At 42.1% G+C, this 19,437-nt stretch overlaps 2 non-coding genes across 2 annotated transcripts; both read right to left on the reverse strand.

Moving 5' to 3' along the window:
* Positions 1-14,120: 14,120 nt before the first annotated feature.
* On the reverse strand, positions 14,121-14,192 carry TRNAH-GUG (transfer RNA histidin (anticodon GUG)). Its single transcript has one exon. It is a non-coding gene; the product is annotated as a tRNA-His (tRNA).
* A 600-nt stretch (positions 14,193-14,792) lies between these two features.
* On the reverse strand, positions 14,793-14,864 carry TRNAP-CGG (transfer RNA proline (anticodon CGG)). Its single transcript has one exon. It is a non-coding gene; the product is annotated as a tRNA-Pro (tRNA).
* Between the last annotated feature and the right edge of the window lie 4,573 nt (positions 14,865-19,437).

The following is a 19,437-nucleotide window of genomic DNA, read 5'->3' on the forward strand; positions in this document are numbered from 1 at the left end:
GATGACACGGCGAGCGATCGCACGCTTCTGCTTAAAATCAACAAGTCTCTCAGCGGTTCTATTGTACCGGTACCTGCCCCATGCAGCACGTTTCAAACGTACTGCACGAGCACAAGCAGGAGACCACCAAGGCACGCACTTCTGAGAATGCCTGCCTGAGGTGTGGGGTATAGAATGAGAAGCTGCGGTATAAACTGATGTCGAGAAGATGTGTAGGAGCTCATCAATGGAGGATGAAGAAGGAACCTCACTAAAAGCAGTGAGGTGTGAGTAAAGATCCCAATTTGCCCGATCAAATTGCCAGCGAGGGCTACGGGAAGGTGGTGAATAGGAAGGAGAAGTAAGAATGATCGGAAAATGATCGCTGTCATGTAAGTCTGGTAGAACAGACCAGGTGAAGTCTAGTGCTGTGGAGGAAGAGCAGACTGATAGATCGATGCAAGAGAGAGTATGAGTACGAGGATCAAAATGGGTGGGAGTACCCGTATTTAAAACATGGAGGGGGTGAGAGGCAAGAAAAGCCTCCAACTGAATGCCACGTGAGTCACAATGAGACCCCCCCCAGAGGAAATGGTGGGCATTAAAATCACCAAGTAACAGAAGTGGTGGTGGTAAGGATGAAACAAGAAAGGCAAAGTCTGGGATAGAAAATGCTCGAGAAGGAGAGAGATATAAAGAACATATTGTAAACCACTTATTCAAGTGGATACGGGCTGCAGTGTAATGCAGCGAGGTATGGACAAATAGTTGACAGTACGGAATATCATTGCGTAGAAGAAGGGCACTTTCATTAAAGGTCCCATCTGAGAAAGGATCCGAAGAATACAATAAATTATAGCCTGAGATAGGTTGGAAAACAGCCGAGTGTAATTTTGGTTCTTGTAAGCAAGCACCAACAGGGGAAAACCTGGAAAGCAACATCTGAAGCTCACCCCGATTACCCCTGAGGCCGCGGATATTCCACTGTAAATAGGCCATGATTGGCGATGAAGAAAATATCAGGAATCTGTAGGTAAAGGCACCTACGGACTAGAGGGGTTAGAAAAGTCAACGTGTGGTGGCATTGGAAGATGTTCAAGTAGCGAAGGAACGGAGCGTTGCGAAGAATGGGGTTGTGAAGATGGAGGAGAGGGAAGAGAAGGAACAGGAAGTGAATCAGTGTCCATTGAAGGTTTAGTCTCTGCAATATATTCTGAAATGGCTTCAAGTGTTTCTGAATTCAAAGATGTATGGGAAACCATATTGGAGATAGGAGGAGGAGGGTGAGTAAAGATTGGGACAGTAATGGACTGTACCAAAGTAGAGGGGGAGGGAAAAGTGTAAGGGACTGGAGATGAAGTGTGGGGGGGGACAGAAGAGGTAGAAACCTGGGAGGTGACAGAAGAGGGAGAAACTTGGGAGGGGACGGGGGTGGAAGGCATAGTACGAGGAGGAGGGTGAATCTCCACACTTGTAATAGAGCCAGAGAGAGGGGAAGAACTAGGTACAGAGACTGGAAAGGTAACGTGTGGAGGTGGAAGAAGGGAAGGAAGGGGCAAAGAAGATTTGAGCAATGTGGATTTTTTGGACTTCTGAGTAGAGGGGCGATTGGTATTAGGTGTCGTACGAGGTCTTGTCGATACTGGGGCTTGTGAGGAAGGACGCGAAGATGTGAGAACAGACTGAGTTGTAGTCGGGACGTCAGAGCCAAGGACAGCAAAAGGATTAGATGCCGTAATGGCTATGGGAGGGGTAACAACAGAGGAGGCTGCAGAAGATGGGACCCCAGAAGTGGGGGGATGTTTGGAAACACGAGAATAAGAAACACGGGGTAGTCTCCCTTGGAGGCGGAGATGAGTAACTGCCATAGCATAAGGGAGACCTTCTGCCTCTTTGAGGCAACGGATTTCACGTTCATTTAAGTAGACCTGGCAACGGCGGGAGTACGAAGGGTGAGCTTCATTACAATTAAGGCAAGATGGAGGTTGACTGCAAGATGTATTAGAATGGTTGTCGGCACCACAGACTGGGCATTCGGCCATAGATCTGCAATATTTCGCTGGGTGACCAAAACGCCAGCAATTTCTACATTGTTGCGGTGTAGGTATCACCTTTCGAACTTGTAACCGATGTCCCGCGACATATACAGAGGACGGGAGTTCTCGGCTGTCAAAAGTTAAACGAGCCACATTGCAAGGGTAACGTCTCCGCCCCCGGGCAGGAAGGACATAAGTGTCTACTTTGAGGATTGGGAGATCCTGGAGTTCCAGCTGTTCAAAAATGTCATTGCCACATGACTGGAAATTCTGTTGGACTATGGTATGGGGCAGAATGACAGTACCACTACAAGAATTGAGAGAAAGATGTTTTTCAATAGTGATAGGAGTAGTATCGATATTCGAAAGGAGAGAAAGATCATGAGCTTGGGTAGCATTCTGGACAGTGACGATGCGCGTACCGCTCTTGAGAGCGTGAAATGAAATATCTCTGCCAACATGACGCAGGAGCGCTTTGGCAATACTATGGTCAGAAAGGTAGGCAGAAGAAGAAGTTGGTCTTAAAGTAAAGAATTTAGTCCATTGTGTGGTCCGAAACTGAGCGTGGAGAGGGAGTGCTTGACGTGTCGGTCGTTTCCGAGTAGAATGGGAAGGTAACGACGGAGCATCATCAGGAGATTGACGTTGGCGTTTAGGAGTAGGACCGGAGTTGGTCCGGCATGAAATGGGTGGGCGATTCGAAAATTGCCGTACCGTAGAGGGAGAAGCCGGAAGCATAGTCAAAGGAGAGCGGAGTTCAGACAAATCGAAGGAGTCAGTCGAAGCCCCGGTACCTGAAGCGGGTGAGGAAACAGCACCAGCAAGAGGTACAGGGGCATCAGGAGTGTCCGAAGAGTGGTCTAAACACAAGGCAGGGTCAGAATGGGGTGCGGTATCAAGAAGGGGCCCGGGGGTAGTGGTTTCATGGACTAGGGCTGCCATGGTTAGGTTACTCCTTTGCTTTTTGTTTTTAAGAAAAAAAAAGAAAGAAGAAAAGAAAATAAAAACAAAAAAAAGAATAAAAAAAAGGGGGGAGCGGGGAGGAATAGTTCCCAGGAGGAATGAAAGGGCCGGAAATCTCCCTCCGCGCCCAAGAGGACTCGACACCGCTAGTAGCGCAGATGCAGCATGGAACCCGTGCCATACCCTACCCTTCATGCCAGTAAACCAGCAATCCGGGATAGCAACCTCACATCTGCCGAGCTACCTCGGTGGACAAAAGAGAGGGCGGCCGGATATCCGCCACAAAGCATACCTCCTTCAGCCACCACCCCCGGAATCCGAAAGGTGGCTTCCAGAGATACACCCGTCGCCCAAAAGACACCCAAAGCTACTCCGGGATACCGGAGAGGGATCGGGACATCCCTAGGCAATCCAGATTCCACGGCAAACTACGCCACCGCCAAGAAACCTCAACGGAATGGGATCGACCCCGGTGTCCTTTCCCCTACCTAGGAACTAGCACGCCTGTGGGAGAAATCACGAAGGCTAAAAAGAGGAAGGGCAAAAGGGAGGGGTGAGGAGGAGGAGGAGGAATGGAAAAAGGGGAGGATGGGGAGGATGGGATAGGGGAGGGGAGAATGGGGGGTAATTAGGTTCGGTCTGAGGAAGAAGACCGACAGGGCTAATTCCTCAGACCAAGAGCCTCTTCACCACGCCAAGGAGCCCCCCTTGAAGAGGAGTTGGAACTGTGGATTCTATCTCACACAGATCTGCAGATGCCTGATATAGCTTAGCCAATTCATGCATCTGAAGACCAATGTGAGATGGAATCCACAGTTCTCCTGGATGAATATTCTCTAACAAGCTACTATTCTACTTTAAAAGCTATTGCTCTGCTTCTCCTTCAAAAGCTATTGCTCTGCTTCTCCTTCATTCAGGTTTTGCACTTATAGTTTAATATCTGCCATCATTATTGATCTTTCCATAAAGTTTATATAATCCTTCGAGGGGGCGGGTGAAGGGCTCTTGATCCAAGGAACTAGAACTGCGATAAAACCTGATTACCACACGTTCCTATAATTCCATAAAGTATCAGTTTAACGCATTTTTGTTTTACCTTTGACAGGTTGCGAGCCTAGCCTCGTATCCCGAGGCCAAGCTTCTCTCTTGACCATCTGGTCAACAATTTTTAGCGGCCCGTAGGCCCCTTAGCAATCACAAACTCGTAGAAGCTTGAAGAAAACTGTCCAGTTTCTTGAAAATCTCTATTTTCGATCTTCTGGTTGATAAAGCGTCTCTGATCATGGATGCTGATAGTGCTCTCTAATTGTGTAACTCGTAGAATTCCGTATCCCCAGACTCGTGGAACTCCGTGCTCATCAAGAACTGTAAGAAACCCTTTTCACATGCCTTAAATATTTTGGGAGAGGGAGCATAGACACAGGCGTCATCCCCCAGCCACTAAAAACAAGATATAGCCCCACTCCACAAATGAGGGGGAAGGGGAGTACGTATAGCAATTGCAAAGAATTACAGACCGATAGCACTAACATTCCACATCATAAAAATCTTTGAAAAGGGTCTAAGAAGCAAGATCGCCAACCACTTGGATACCCAAAAATTGCACAGCCCAGTGAAGCATGGGTTTAGAGCAGGTCGCTCCTGCCTCTAACAACTACTGAATCACTATGACATGGTCTTAGATGCAATGGAGGACAAACAGATGCAGATGTAGTATGCACAGACTTTGCGAAAGCTTTCGAAAAGTGCGATTATGGTGTAATAGCACACAAAATGCGTGATAAAGGAATAACAAGAAAAGTGGGTACGTATATGGATCTGTAACTTCCTAACAAATAGAACAGAGTAATTAATACTACACTAAAATCAGAGGCTGCTACAGTATAAAGCTCTACCCCATAAGGTACAGTGCTCGCTCCCATCCTTTTCCTAATTTTTATGTCTAACAGAGATGTAAGCCACAGCACTGTCTCCTTTGCTGATACCAGAATTTGCATGATGGTGTCATCCACTGACGACACTGCAAATCTCCAAGGGGACATTAACCAAGTCTTTCATTGGATCTCAGAAAGCAATATGAAATTCAACGAAAACAAATTTCAATTACTCCGCTATGGGAAAATTCGAAGAAACAAAAACTGGATCGGAGTATAAAACAAATTTCAACCATACAATACAGAGATGTCTACCACATCTGTTTGGAATATGACAGGATGGATAATGAGAACCTTCAAAACTAGGGACGACAAGAAAATGACGATTCTCTTCAAATCGCTTGTTCTCTCTAGGCTGGAATATTGCTTACACTAACGGCCCCTTTCAAGGCAGGCGAAATTGCAGACCTGGAGAATATACAGAGAACTTTAACTGCATGTACAGGTACCATAAAACACCTAAATTACTGGGAACGCAGGCGAGAAAGATACATACTAATATAAAACTGGAAAATCTTAGCGGGACTAGTCCCAAATCTGCGCTTGGAAATCACTTACTACGAAAACAAAAAAAAAAACTCGGCAGGCGGTGCAACAATTCCCCCCTCCCCCCAGTGACAAGCAGGGAAGCCATGAGTACGCTAAGAGACAACACAATGAGTGTCAGGGACCCCAAGACTGTTCAATTGACTCCCGGCATACGTAAGGGAGATTACCAATATACCCCTGGCTGTCTTCAAGAGGAAGTTAGCTGGACAGGCACCTAAAGTCAGTTCCCGATCAATCGAGGTGAGATTCGTACGTAGGTTTGCGTGCGGGCAGCAATAACAGCCTGGTTGATCAGGCCCTGATCCACTGTGAGGCCTTGTCATGGACCGGGCCGTGAGGCACTGACGCCCGAACAATCTCCAAGTATAGCCCCACCCCATCCTTTCTCCACTGCTCTTCACTAGGTTAATTCCACACTTTCTCCTTTTTTTTCACTCCAGTAAGTTAGAACTGTGTAGATTAGAGACCAGGCCCTCAAGTACCTTCAATGTATATCAGTATTTCCTCCGTTCCCGAGAGAACATTCAGAACAATGTAAAGTACATTGATGTGTTATCAGTAGTTTAGTTTTATTGATGCTATGTGGACATTTTCCAGTTCTCTCTCTCCTACCTGAAAAGTGTTGCGAGCACAAAATATTTTCAGGTCGTGAGATTATAAATTATTTGAAAAGTGCCATCATTGGCATTACAATAAATCAGTACCTAGCCTTACTCTTGTGAGAGTTGTTCAGTCGTTACAGATTACCATTCATACAACCGCTGGCTTATCCTTATCCAAGGAGAGTTCACTTTAAATGTTGACAGTGAATGGTCCACATAGCATTCGTTCAATGCTCAAGTTAATAGACTTACTCAAGTTAAATTATTCTCATTTAATTTTAGATACAAACTTCTCTATTTAGAATACCTGTATCTCCTGAACCCAATCTCAACACCCTAGGATTTGACCCCTTCAGGGGTCAATTGGAAAATTTACCTTGCACTGCAATTGACGACGCGATCAGGTCCCTTCACAATCGAATAATTGATGCTACTAATGCAACTTGCCAATTAGCCTCCACAAAGATCTACCAACAAAATAAACCTACTAGGGAAATTAGAGACTGTATGAGAAATTATCAACGTCGAAGACATCTTCAAACGCGACAACCACCAGTGGCTACACTGTAAAGATTGAGGTAGGAATTAATTACCATGATTAGTCATCACAAACGTGACTTATGGAAATTTCTAGTTCTCCAAGCTAACCAGTATAAACGCGAACCTAAAAAAATTTGGAGCAAGATTCGGCAACTTTTAGGGGCAAAGCACAAGGCTCCCAGCTAACCTAACTCATACTTTCACTGATGATGATGAGGAAGTTGAGATTAAACTTTATGATCCACGGGATCAGGCTAATTTGATGGGTGATGTATGAGAGAAAATTCTATCCCACAACAACAGTCGTCGATTTAATAATAATCACTATCAGTTGGTCAATGACTGGAGAGATGAGAACTTAGATGATCTCCAACCACTACCTTCCATCGATATATCAACTCTTGAAGATGCCCACCCTCTTACTAGACCTATTACACTACTTGAGACTAGTCGGGAGATTGGAAGAATGCGAAATAGAGCCCCTGGTCTCTCGGGAATAACAATGAAACAAATAAAGTTCCTACCCAGAAATTGTAAACAGTCTTTGGTCAATATCTTTAATGCAATCTTGGCCTCTGGTCATTTTCCAGTGGTTTTTAAAACTGCGAGGATGATTTTTCTTGCAAAAACCCATAAAAACATCCACCAACCTGGGAACTTGAAGTCACTGGCAAAGTTCTTGAGATCATTTCCAATAGACTGAACTATTATATGGAGTTTAACCACCTCTTTACTGAAAAAAAATCGGTTTTAGGACTCAAGAGGTACCCATCATGCAATAATACTATTTTCGATGCTGTAGCGAGCCTGAAACATCAGGGCAATCTTGCCCTAATTGCCACCAAAGATGTTAATAAAGCTTTTGATAGCTTATGACATGATGGTCTTGTATATAAACTTATTGACCTACCTGACCATAACTGGACCTATCTCAGATTTATATATAACTTCTTAACTCAAAGAAAAATCATTCCCACCTTTCACGGCAGGTCAACAGAGCCTTTTATACCCACAGATGGTCCCCCACAAGGATCATGTCTTAGTCCAATTCTATTCAATATTTATGTGAATGATCTTCCCCAACCAGAGTTCAATGATACAATTATAACAATTTACTGATGACGTTATCCATGTCGTCTCGTCAACCTCTGTAACAGGAAAATGTAAGTATGAGAGGGTCATTGAAAAAATTAATATTGAACTTCGTCGAACATCTAACTGGGAAAAGAAATGGAGAATAACTACCAACCCTGACAAAGTCCTTGCTAGTACAATAGGATGTTTTGCATCAACCATCGAAGACAAGAGGATGTATCTCCATCAGAGGTACACCTGTAGCATTTAGAAACCCTAACAAGGTCTTGGGATATAAAATAGACAGACTGCTCCATTCAACATCTCGCGTCAATAAAAAGATCAACATAGCCAAAGCCTGTCTTAGCAGTCTCTATAGATTTAATCAAGCCTCTTCCCACGTCAAAAAACATCTGTATAAAATGATGAGAAGACCTATACTTGAATACCCGTGTGTCCCAATGTCGTTAACAACCAAAACCAACATGCTACGGTTACAACGGGTCCAGAATAGAGCTCTCCGCTTTATTTCGGGTACCAGGAGGAGAGAGAAAATCGAAATGGCAGGTTTACACGTACAACAAGATATTACTGCCTTAAATGTACGCCTTGATATGTTGAAAAAGAGGCAACTCTATGCAATGCAAGAACTCTACATACCAGATAGAGAAAATCCTCCTCAAGTTGAAAATACTACCGACTATATCATTAACACTCCTCCCCACAGGACCCAAAGAATGACTCTTCCACAGAGGCTGTGTCGCTTCATTCATAAAGACGATTACCAACGACCAATGATCTTGAGCAACCTCCCTGCAGATGAAGATGATTGGGTAACACCAGAACCCTTCTATGTCTACTAAGAATTTTATCGCCCCTAATTATGGAGAAATCTTATATAACTTTTCTACTTTCACATCTATTAAATTCGCTATATTTACTATGGCGGGACACCACCTTGAAAGAAGCCAATGTGTCCAGTAATTATCTATGAATTGTCTATATAATTATCGCCTGCCTTGTCGCTGAAGCTTTCGTTTTGCAATCGGAAAAAATGCAACTTTTATATCTATTACCAATTCAGTCCTGCACCTATATATCTGTGTGTGATGGGTAAGTGTTATACCCCTTACAATAAATTTTGTTATTATACACACTTTTTATATTGCACCAAAGTGGTTGGGCCACTTTCCTTTTATATCCTACCTCATTCCCCATCTCACCCCTTTTCCATATTTCTATCCTTACCCATCCTTTTTCCTTACCCTTCTTACCAAAGCTCTGGTCATAAATTCAAGTTATAAAAATAGTTTTCCGTTTTCTTTCATTCTATTTTTTTTAATTTCATAAATAAATGAAACATGACACGTTTAAGAAATATTTTGCAAGATGTTTTGATAGTAAGTAAGTCTCGCTCATCTGAGACGAGATCTGTGAATCATGGCTTCAGGAAAGAAATGATCAAAGAAGCGTTTCTCTACATGGGGGCTCTATTAGCACTGTTGGCAACTCAATTGAGAAGCATCAATATGTTCTTTGTAATAAAGTTCTTATTAGGGAGAACACGAAACCCAGCGAATTTAAGAAGTATTTTGAACGAAATCGTGCATGATACCCAGGGAAAGGCATTTATTTCTTTAAAAGGAAAGAGCTCATTCACAAGTTTTGCCATGTGGATTCAATTGGTCACTTTGTTCTTAAGCCTTCTATTTCACTCTCATTATTGCTGAATGTAAGAGTCCCATACAAAAGGAGAGTATATCATCAAACTAACAGAAGCACATGCTTGACCTTGGGGAGCAATAAGCAAAAAAGATGAAACAAATATCACTTTCAAACAACTGTATGACATGATCTGAGATGATCAATATTTGCAGAAATGAAAACAAGCCCCCCTACTTGGCGCTTCAGTTAGATAAATGAACAGATACTGCGTCTTTTGCACAATTGCTTGTTTATGTTCGGTACCTGGAAGGAGGTTTCAGCGAAAGAGTAATATTCGTTGTCCCAGTCGCTGATCGTCAGTATCTCAGGACGGTTCAGAATTTTATCGCTTACAAAAGGCTAGAGCAGTTACTGTAATTGGCATGAGCACTGATATGGCGCCACAACCTTGATGGACATTTTTTCTGAGTATCAAGCGTTCGTTAAGCAAGTTTCCCTTCCCCCCTCCATGCTTTTCACCCACTGCATACTTCATTCATATATATGTTTTGACTGAAGACACTCCCTCTGATCTTATCAATATCTTCTCAGACGTTGTTGATCACATCTGAGGCATTGCCACTAACTCCAGAATTTTCAAAGTATTGTCTGAAGAGGTTGAGCCAAATTCAGGATACTTGTGCTATGGTTACTTGGTGATCATGGGAAAAAGCATTATACAAAGTATTGAAGCTGAGAAGGAATCGCTATGTTCCGGGAAAGAACTGTTGACGAGCAAGAATTTCATTGAAAAATAACTGATCATGCATTCATTCAAAAGGTGGCATTTCTCGCCGGCTAAACCTCTCACTACAAGGAAATAATGGTGAATATTCTTACAGATCAAGACGAGGTTACCAGCTTATATAACAAGCTTCAACATTTACCAACGCAGAGTAGAGGCAAATGCTGGATTCATGTTCTCAGAACTGACAACGCTGTTTAAAGTGACCAAAAAGATGTTTATTGGTATCATTCAACATTTAATTTCTATGAAAGAATCGGTGAATATTTCTCTGATCTGGAAAAATAATGAAATTATTGCAAGGATTGTGATTTTTTTTTTATTGGAGAAAGGAGTCAACAGGGACGAGGATGTCACAATGAAAGTATTGTGACATTTGTCCTGCGAGAACATGCTGAAAAACTCGGGACACTGATCTGGCACCTTTTTACCTAAAGTTGGGGTTGGGTTGAATATTTTATTTACAATGACAAGAGTTCTCAGAATCCTCATCAAATTTGGCACAACGTATGGCTGTAAGCTTGAATTTTCTATGCTCAGCATTAAAACCAAGGCAAGAAATGAACTGGGTCTTATTCATGACCTGTGATGTTTGAAAACTGACAAACATCTCAAAGCTAATCAAGACGCGGTATCAACAATCACACTAATAATGTTATCTTAAACGCATAGCTTATCATGTGTTTAATCTTCCAACTGTTATATGTCAACAATGAATCATATGACTAATTATGCAAAGGCATACGAATTATTGAAATTTGCTTTTCCGACGTGAATGCCATATTTTTATTTGCCAGTGGATCGAAATATTTTGCGCAAATTGTCAACAAAATATTATTTTATTTCATGATTTTTTTTTTTTTTTTTGAAATGAGAGGGGGTAATTACAGTTTAATTGAGTATCAATGGTAACAACGGTAAAATGATTTTTAACAATTTTAGCATGGTCTAGAGCAAATCTTTCATGCCTCTCGCAATTCTTGGACCATTACAACAATCGGATATAATGGCAGACAAAATTCAGATGTATACATAGACTTTGCAAAAACCTTGGACAAATAATTGCACACTAAATGCGTGCAAAAGAGTTAACTAGAAAGGTGGGTAGATGAATATAAATTCTCATAAATGGGACTCAAAGTCAACAAAGTAAAATCAGAAGCTGCTAGTTAGAAGCTTTATTCCTCATGGCTCGGTACTTACCCTAATTCTTTCTCATTCTCATACCCGACAGACACACGAGTCGCAGTACTGTATCATCCTTTGCAGATACCAAAATCTGTTTGAGTGGCATCAATTGAGGACACAGCAAATCCTCAAGTGGGCCATGGGAAAAAATGTGATATTTAGTGATACCAAACTTCAGTTATTCTATGGAAAAATTCAATTTATTTAATTTGAATCAAGGAAACCACTGAACCCATAGGAATTGTGGAGACAATTCTTCAGTAAACAGGGGTATCTCTCAGCCCCCCCCCTCAGCCCTCTGAGGGACTTAGCCCTCCCGCAAGGGGCTAGTGGACTATTCCCTCTTCGCAAAGAGCTTTATGAGGAACATACGTATGTATCATAGCGTCACGAGGCACACCTTCCTCTCCTTACTAGAGTTCCTGATCAACTACACAAGATTAAACGAGAGTAATTACTCTTTCTCCTTAGCAGAAAAATTAAGGGAAAACCTGCATCCCACTTTATCTATAAGTTGGGACTATTAGGAATTCTAGTCTGTAGCTAGATAACTAGAAACCTACCCTCTTGTATTGAATACTGTTGCAATGTGTACCAAGGAAGAGATATAAAGCCGAGTTCAGCATATTCCTGTGTGGTAGGCCTTAGATTCCTTCAAGGAATGGGCGAGAGCGTTGCCGCCTTATCGTTAAAAGACAAAGGGACAGTATTGACCAATGCTTTCTTGGCTTAGTTCATTCTGACAATCTCAAGAAACTAGGAGAGTTAAACTAGTTCCCTTATACGAGATTCGCAGTAGAACTAATCACGTAGTGTTCATTGCATCTCCATGTTCTCCCTGATGTGGAAAATTCCAAGAAACTATGAACAAATGATGGTACCGAATGACGAAGTGCAACCTGTATTGAGTGATTGCAACGAACATTCCCGACCCAACGCAATGGTGAACACGAGTCAACATTCCCCGAGACACTCAAGCCTTCAGTCAAGTCGTTAGGTAAGACATATGCAACAGTTAGGTATCTTTATTTCGAAACGTTTCGCCTACACAGTAGGCTTCTTCAGTCGAGTACAGAAAAGTTGATAGAAGCAGAAGATACTTGAAGACGATGTAATCAGTCCATCACCCTTAAAGTTTTGAGGTGGTCAGTCCCTCAGTCTGGAGAAGAGCATTGTTCCATAGAATGAAACAATAACATATTGTTTCATTCTATGGAACAATGCTCTTCTCCAGACTGAGGGACTGACCACCTCAAAACTTTAAGGGTGATGGACTGATTACATCGTCTTCAAGTATCTTCTGCTTCTATCAACTTTTCTGTACTCGACTGAAGAAGCCTACTGTGTAGGCGAAACGTTTCGAAATAAAGATACCTAACTGTTGCATATGTGTCTTACCTAACAACCTGTCGGTATTTTATACCATTTTAATGTTCAGTCAAGTCACCGATATCTGCCTTAATGGCGCTGTCATCGCCATAAGCTCACGTTTACAAACCATACCCCCGGCCGGGATTGAACCCGCGGTCATAGAGTCTCAATCCCGGCCGGGGGTATGGTTTATTTGCAATCGTGTCATTACGATTTCTTAAGTCAAGCTCACGTTTATACGAACAAGGTAAGGCTTAATCTCGCTTGTATCACCAAAAATGAACTGCAGCCCATGAGCTGACAAGGTGATTAAGGCTGTCCTATTCAAGGTCATAATTTGAGGGCTTTGCGCCCAAACCAAGCGAGTACCACTACGCATTTCAGATGATAGTGAAATGCTGGATATACGCTCCATTGGGGCAAATTGTTTTCTAACAAAATTGTTAATCAACAGCCACTGTGGAATCTGGAACAGCACCCCAAAGGGATGTCCAGGGAAGGGCTGCTATGTTTGTTTCATGCAGGAAAGTGTACTTATCTAACCAGTTCTCCACAGGAATAATATAGCACTTGGGGAATGGGAGGCACTCAGGTTCGATCCAAGAAAGGAGAGAGAACAAGCCCAGTTCCTTGCTGCAAGTGCCCCTCACCGTCATCAAGGCATTAAAAACTGGAACAGAATATAAATCATACTCAAACAACTCAGTAGTGCAGAAAATGAATGTGAGGAGCTTGGAAGTGATAATATCAGATCCTACCTTTAAGGATCACACAAGTGTTGCGATCACAAACGCAAGAAAATTGATAGGCTGGATAACCACAGCCTTTAAAACAAGGTATGTCAGCCAATGATACTACTCTTAAGTATTTTTCTCTCTCCAGACTGGAATATTGCAGCACACTAACAGTTCCTTGTAAAGCAGGCATAATCGCAGAACTGATATATGTACAACGAACCTTCACTCCCTATATAGATTCAGTCAGGCACCAAAATTATTGGAAACATTTAGAGACCCTTGAATTGTACTCCCTGTAATGCAAGAGAGAACGATTAATCATATTTTACGCCTTTAAAATTCTGAAGGAATTAGTCTCAAATCTCCACACGTTAGGTACATCGGGTTAAGTTACACAAACCTAAGAAAATTTGTTCGAGCACATCTGACATTCTTTGCCAGCCATTAGTAAACCATTATCATCATATAGCACTGAGGAATCGGAGGCATTAAGGTTCGTTGAATGAAAGGGAAGAGCTGATCCAATTTTTGGATCAGAAACCCCTCGACGGCATAAAGGAACCTCTTGAAAGCAAGCAGCAGTGAAGTGGATTTCATTAAAGGGATAATATAAATAATTACACATCGCATTCCATGAAATGTCTGCTAAAGAATTCATGGATCTAATGCTTAAATAAAAAACATAAAAACACACTGTTTGCCGTGACCAGGATTCGAACCTGGGTTATTGCGGCCACAACGCAATGTACTAACCACTATACGATCACGGCCGTTGAACCACAAGTTTCATTTGCTTGACTTTCAAAATACTAATACCATACGATATTTTTTATACCTTATATAATTGATGGTATGATTAAATTTGATTGAATATCATGCAAATATTATTCGGGAATAAACAGATACAATGTTTATCATTAACCTTCTACATATAAAACATCAATAAATGTATACATAACATACCCACTGTACACACACACACACACACACACACACACACACATGCATGTATAGTATACCAAATACGTGATGGGAGGTATTAGAATTCATTTCTCTTATACATAATAAAATTGGGACCATTATTTACTATTACACAACCACGATAACATGGAAAACGCTATCACAAGTCTTCGATTTTAATACATCGTGAATTTTACTTTTACTTAGTTTTATAATCTAAGGCTTATCGTGTTTGCATACAAATCTGCTTAATATAATCTACAACCTAGCTCACACAGGTCTCGAACAGGTTATATTAAACACTAGATCAGTTACCAACTATGATTTTCCCCCGATGTTTCACTAACCCCTAAAGGTATTTTTTTCCATCAATAGTAATAAACATTTTAATCTGGAAGTAAAACCACCTTGGGCCTGTCCGGGAGTTGAACCCGGGACCTCTCGCACCCGAAGCGAGAATCATACCCCTAGACCAACAGGCCGACGTAGACAAAGGTAATTTAGCGGGTACATTTGTTTACCTGAATTTGTTAACTTTTATTTTGAATAGGCTGTAATAGATGCAAATTTTCATTTAGACCGTATATAATTTGAAACTTTTACAAGGATTTTATATTATAATTCATATAAAATTTAACCTAAGATTACGCAATAAAGTGAAAATATGTACTTTTATAACTTAAGATAACCCAATAAAGCCTAACAATGTATCTTTTATAGTTAGTGAGGATCCGAGCTTGGTGTACAGCCCGCTTATCTGTAACTGAAACAATATGAACCATTATAATACACAGGCAGCAATGCAACTATTAACTCGGACTACTTTCAAGAATAAAGATACGATCAACTTCGTTTTGGTTAAATATATATATACTCTTACAAGCTGCTCTTTTAATTCCCTTCATGTCTGAATTAGGCACATAATTCTTAAAGGTATATAACTGCTATAAATGATTAAGAATTGACTTTAGATAACACAGCAGAGATAGTACGGTAGTATGATTTATTATATACCGTCTGTCAAGTTGAAGCTCATTTTCACACACCTGCCCACTTACCATTTAAAATAGGTACCTTTGTTTTAGCTCACTGTTAATCTGTTTTAGGTTCACTACCTATGACTGTGCAAACTAGAGATTTTTTTTTTACAAGTATACACAGTGATAATGTTTATTTAACACAGAACTTCGAAAAGTCACCGTGCCAATTTCCAAGGGGGTACATTTTATATACAAATATGCCAGAAAATCTAGACCAGCCGAGGTCATATTCCGGAGAAAATATTGATGTGTAAGAAAACTCCAAAACTGCTGGAAGGATTTTAGGTGTTGCTTAAAATAAATATTCGTGAAATGCTATGTATTAATGTTAATTGAAGAACAAAGAGATGCTTACGACGTTTCGGTCCGACTTGGATACGTTTTGGTTCGTAGACCTTTGTCACTCATTTGGAGTGATCAAAGTTCCAGGACCTTGGACTGCCTGGTCACAGACCGGGCCGCGGGGGCGTTGACCCCCGGAACTCTCTCCAGGTAAACTCCAGGTAAACTGCATGCGGCCAGCAGTAACAGACTAAATGATCAGACCTAGATCCTCCCAAGAGGCTTGATCTGGGACCAGGCCGCGGGGACATTGCCCCCGGAAATGTCCTTTAGGTATCCATCACAACCTGGTTGATCTTCCACTTGGTGGAAGTACATGATCAGTTTCCTCTCGAAAAGTTCTATACTTATCCAAGCATAGTTTCTGATATCTTGTGGTAGTCTTGGTCCACTGATGTCCATATAGTGCTCACTGCCTCCACCACCCTTCTCTTTGTCACTGGGTTTATTTTACACGTTAGTAGTCATTATCTGTCCCTTTCTTTCTCTTCTTCATTTTTCCGTTCTTCCCACCTCTGCTTTTCACCTTTTTACCAATTTTTTTTCATTGATTCTCCTTGTGTTCAGTTGGTCCAGGAAATATTTATTCTTTCCTCTTTTATTTTTAGTGATCGTCTACATTGCTCTCGAGTATAATAATTTCCATCAGTGTCAACGTCCGTGTTCTGAGACTCTTCAGTCTTCTACTAGTAGATATTGGAAATATTTCCTGTATGAAAATAGTTTTCAAGAAGTCGAACAGGTTCCTGCTACAAGTGCAATATAAATCGGATTGTGATGGCTGTGTGAGCGTGCGTGTGTAGTAAACAGTGACCCTCTCATAAGGCCTCACCCCTGCGCGTCTCCTCCGCCTCACCCACCCAACTCCCAGCGCCACCCCATCTGTAGAGGGTACTTCTCCCCTAACCCGCGATGACACTGCAGGGAGTGCCGGGCTCACAGGAAATTACACTACAGGGACAGCATCGTGGAGTTCGACCGCGAGGCAGCTGCCAGGTGTGCCACAGGCAGTGTGTACTCAGTTTCTCAAGCTTCAACATCCGTGCACACGAGGGCCTGGGATCTTCAATCAACTTGGCGTCCACCAGGACGCTGACATGTCCCTAGGACAGCTCTCCATCGGGCTGCTAACGGAGTCACTGGCTTCTTGGACCTCTTGGGGAGGGTCGATGGTGCTCATGCAAGCAGCATATCCCTGGGCAACTTGCTGCTGTTTCCAATGGCTGTCTACCGAGGAGAGACAGGCACCTTGCAACATCTGTTGTTGGGGCAATGGATGAATTCCCTACTATGTTTGTTAACTGCTCATTACTCTGTAATTTGTCTATGATTGTAATCATGTCATAACGTGTTTATCATTCATTACCTTTGAAACTTGTCATGATTTTGACCAGCTCTACCTGGAGTTCATTACCTTTGTAAATTCTCATGATTAATGTGTTTATGATTCATTACCTTTGCAATTATTCATGAGTGTGACCAGCTCAACCTGGAGCTCATTACCTTCGTAACTTGGTCATGAATATGACCAGATCTAGTTCATTACCTTTGTAACTTGCTCAGCTATCAAAACTTTGGAGTCCAGTCCCTGGACCAATTATGTACCTCTGTAATCTTTTGACTACCGCCCACAGGATGGGTATGGGGTGCATAATAAACATATTAAACTATTTAACTAACGGGCCGCTAGCGCGTACAGCCTGGTTTGCCAGGCGATCATCAGGGAAACCTGGCCCCTATGCCGGGCCGCGGAGGGAAAGGTGTAGAACCGTCGAAACCTGTCACAGCTCCGTCTTACACAAATAACCTGCACATAGGAGATAGAACTTTATGATGACGTTTCGGTCCGACTTGGACCATTTACAAGTCACTAACACACGAAGGTGAGGGGGGACAGGGACGGGGCAGAGAGAGGAAGAAGGGAGTGGTGAAGTAGTGGCAGAGGTAATGTTGGTAGTGGAAGTAGTAAGTAGCGGGGAGTAGTGGCAGAGGCACAGTAGACAGAAAGGGGAGCGAAGCGAGGTAATAGCAGTAGTAATGGAATAGTAGTGGAAGTAGAAGTGGAGTAAGTCAAAGGACAAGAAAAGGAAGCACTGCCTGACTGTAGCAACGGTGAGCGGTGCGCACCTGTCGTCCGCAGTTGTGGCCTGATGGGGTGGTTATGACAGACTGTACAAACACGGCAGCCCTTACCTACACTTAATCTTGTCACCAAGGTCACTTTAGCACACTGTTTCTTGAAGATAGTTGTTGTAGCAATAACACTTGTGTTGGAGAGGTCCGAGCTTCGCTCAGACCTCTCCAATACAATTGCCCTCAAAGATCCTAAGCTTCACCTTACGAAAGCAGACAAAGAAAAAGTGATAGTAATTATGGACAAGGTAGATTATGAGGGAAAAATAACAGAAGAGAGGGGAACTGACTTGCCCCTTAAGTAGCAGCAACAACAACATTGGTATATAAAAAGTTTATTGGGTAACTGTTCCTTGTTAAGTTAAGCAATTGAACAAATGAAGGGTGAAGGGACAAGATAGTCGAGGAGAGGGTATGGGCGAGGTACCAATAAAGGCGGAGGGAGGGGACAAGGGGTTAAGAGTCAAATAAGGAAGTGACACTAGGTGAGCGTGAGAACGAGGGGTCACTTGATAAGGTCTTGGGGGTTTGGTGAACAGAGGTCGGCCTCTTCCCAAAACAGATTTGTTTCTTATAAAGTCATATTGAAGAGGATGTTTATCGTGCCCAGTATGACAACACTATTAATAGTTCCGGAGATTATCTCCCTCACGTCCCTGTCTAAAATAAGGGTTCCTTAAGTGGAAAAGAAACACTACAGGATTCAGAAATACATAGGTATTTCTGGATCACTATGATATGGCCTTGGATGCACTGGAAGAAAATCAGAATGCAGATGTAATACACACAGACTTTGCAAAAGCATTTGACAAATGCGATCATGGCGTAATAGCCCATAAAATACGTGCTAAAGGAATAACTGGGAAAGTGGGGAGATGGATCTTCAACTTCCTATCAAATCGAACATAAAGAGTAGTGGTCAACAGAGTTAAGTCGGAGGCTGCCATAGTGAAGAGCTGTTCCACAAGGCACAGTACTCGAACCCATCTTATTCCTCATCTTCATATCAGAGACAGATATACATCACAGCACCGTATCATCCTTTGCGGATGATACTAGGATCTGCATGAGGCTGTCATCTGCTGAGGACGCGGTTAACCTCCAAGAAGATATAAACAAAGTTTTCCAGTGGGCAACGGTAAACAATATGATGTTCAATGAGGACAAATTCCAACTACTCCGTTATGGAAAACTGGAGGAGATAATAACTAGAACAGATTATACTACAGACTCTGGCCATACAAGAGAGCGGAAAATTAATGTAAGGGACCTGGGAGTAGTAATGTCTGAGGATCTCACTTTCAAGGATCACAACCGTGCCACGATCGCAAGTGCAAAGCAAATGATAGGATGGATAATGAGAACGTTCAAAACTAGAGATGCCAAGCCAATGATGATCCTTTTCAAATCACTTGTTCTCTCTAGGCTGGAATACTGCTGTACATTAACATCTTCATTCAAAGCAGGTGAAATTGCAGATCTAGAGAGTGTACAGAGATCCTTTACTGCATGTATAAGTTCTGTCAAGCACCTTAACTAC

The sequence above is a fragment of the Cherax quadricarinatus genome, chromosome 46 (genome assembly GCF_038502225.1).
Source record: "Cherax quadricarinatus isolate ZL_2023a chromosome 46, ASM3850222v1, whole genome shotgun sequence".
In the NCBI taxonomy this organism is placed as follows: domain Eukaryota; kingdom Metazoa; phylum Arthropoda; class Malacostraca; order Decapoda; family Parastacidae; genus Cherax; species Cherax quadricarinatus.